The sequence below is a fragment of the Palaemon carinicauda genome, chromosome 25, assembly GCF_036898095.1.
Source record: "Palaemon carinicauda isolate YSFRI2023 chromosome 25, ASM3689809v2, whole genome shotgun sequence".
NCBI classification, from domain to species: domain Eukaryota; kingdom Metazoa; phylum Arthropoda; class Malacostraca; order Decapoda; family Palaemonidae; genus Palaemon; species Palaemon carinicauda.
The window spans coordinates 68,566,867-68,569,366 of NC_090749.1; positions in this window are offsets into that span (position 1 = coordinate 68,566,867).

Consider the following 2,500-nt stretch of genomic DNA (forward strand, 5'->3'; position numbering starts at 1 on the left):
GGATTGAAATGTCCCTTCTTGGACAGCTAATACGGTTGAAATGTCCCTTCTCTCACTTCTAAGTAGGGTTGAAACGTCCCTTCTCTTACTGCTAAGTAGGGTTGATAGGTCCCTTCTCTCACTGCTAAGTAGGGTTGAACCGTCCCTTCTCTTACTGCTAAGTAGGGTTGAAAGGTCCCTTCTCTGACTGCTAAGTAGGGTTGAAAGGTCCCTTCTCTGACTGCTAAGTAGGATTGAAATGTCCTTTCTCTTACTGCTAAGTAGCGTGGAAATGTCCCTTCTCTTACTGCTAAGTAGAGTTGAAATGTCCTTTCTTTTACTGCTAAGTAGGGTGGAAATGTTCCTTCTCTCACTGCTAAGTATGGTTGAAATATCCCTTCTCTGACTGCTAAGTCTGATTAGGATAGAAATGTCCCTTTTCTGACTGCTAATACGGTTGAAATGTCCCTTCTCTCACTTCTAAGTAGGGTTGAGAGGTCCTTCTCTGACTGCTAAGTAGGGTTGAAAGGTTCCTTCTCTGACTGCTAAGTAGGGTTGAAAGGTTTCTTCTCTGACTGCTAAGTAGGGTTGAAAGGTCCCTTCTCTTACTGGTAAGTATGGTTGGAATATCCCTTCTCTCACTGCTATCTATGGTTGAAATGATCCTTCTCTGATTGCTATCTATGGTTTAAATGTCCCTTCTCTTACTGCTAAGTAGGGATAAAATGTCCATTTTCTGACTGCTAAGTATGGTTGAAATGTCCCTTCTCTTACTGCTAAGTAGGGTTGAAATGTCCCTTCTCTCACTGCTAAGTAGGTTTGAAAAGTCCCTTCTCTTGCTGCTAAGCAGGGTTAAAATGTCCCTTTTCTGACTGCTAAGTATGGTTGGAGTGTCCCTTCTCTTACTGCTAAGTAGGGTCGAAATATCCCTTCTCTCACTGCTAAGTAGGGTTGAAATATGCTTTCTCTTACTGCTAAGTAGGGTTGAAACCTCCCTTCTCTTACTGTTAAGTGTGGTTGAAATATCCCTTCTCTCACTGCTAAATAGGGTTAGGGTTGAAATGTCCCTTCTCTGACTCTTAAGTAGGGTTGAAAGGTCCCTTCTCTTACTGCTAAGTATAGTTGAAATATCCCTATCTATGATTGAAAATGATCCTTCTCTGATTGCTATCTATGGTTTAAATGTCCCTTCTCATACTGCTAAGTAGGGTTAAAATGTCCATTCTCTTTCTGCTAAGTAGGGTTAAAATGTCCATGCTCTTTCTGCTAAGTATGGTTGAAATATCTCTTCTCTCACTGCGAAGTAGGGTTCAAATGTTCCTTCTCTTACTGCTAAGTTTAGTTGAAATGTCCATTCTCCTACTGCTAAGTAGGGTTGAAACGTCCCTTTTCTTACTGCTAAGTATGGTTGAAATGTACCTTCTCTAACTGCTAAGTATGGTTGAAATGTCCCTTCTCTTAGGCTACGTATGGTTGAAATGTCCCTTCTCTGACTGCTAATTATGGTTGAAATGTCCCTTCTCTCACTGCTAACAATTGTTGAAATGTCCCATCTCTTACTGTTAAATATTATTTAAATATCTCTTCTCTTACTGATAAATAGAATGGAAATGTCCCTTCTCTTACTGCTAAGTATGGTTGAAATGTCCCTTCTCTTACTGCTAAGTAGGGTTTAAATGTCCTTCTCTTAGTGGTAGATATGGTTTAAATGTCTCTTCTCTTACTGCTAAGTAGAATGGAAATGTCCCTTCTCGTACTACTAAGTAGGGTGAAAATGTCCCTCCGCTTACTGCTAAGTATGATTGAAATATCCCTTCTCTCACTGCTAAGTATGGTTGAAATGTCCCTTCTCTCACTGCTAAGTAGGTTTGAAACGTCCCTTCTCTTGCTGCTAAGCAGGGTCGAAATATGCCTTCTTTCACTGCTAAGTATGGTTGAAACGTCCCTTCTCTTACTGCTAAGTAAGGTTGAAACGTCCTTTCTCTTACTGTTGAGTATGGTTGAAATATCCCTTCTCTCACTGCTAAGTAGGGTTGAAAGGTCCCTTCTCTGACTGCTAAGTAGGGTTGAAAGGTTCCTTCTCTCACTGCTAAGTAGGGTTGAAATGTCCCTTCTCTGACTGCTAAATAGGGTTGAAATGTCCCTTCTCTGATTGCTATCTATGGTTTATATGTCCCTTCTCTTACTGCTAAGTAGGGTTGAAATATCTCTTCTCTCACTGCGAAGTAGGGTTGAAATGTCCCTTTTCTCACTGCTAAGTATGGTTGAAATGTCCCTTCTCTAACTGCTAAGTATGGTTGAAATGTCCCTTCTCTAACTGCTAAGTATTGTTGAAATATCCCTTCTCTAACTGCTAAGTATGGTTTTGAAATATCCCTTCTCTAACTGCTAAGTAGGGTTGAAATGTCCCATCTCTTACTGCTAAGTGTGGTTGAAATGTCCCATCTCTAACTGCTAAGTATGGTTGAAATGTCCCTTCTCTGACTGTTAAGTATAGTTGAAATGTCCCTTCTCTCACTGC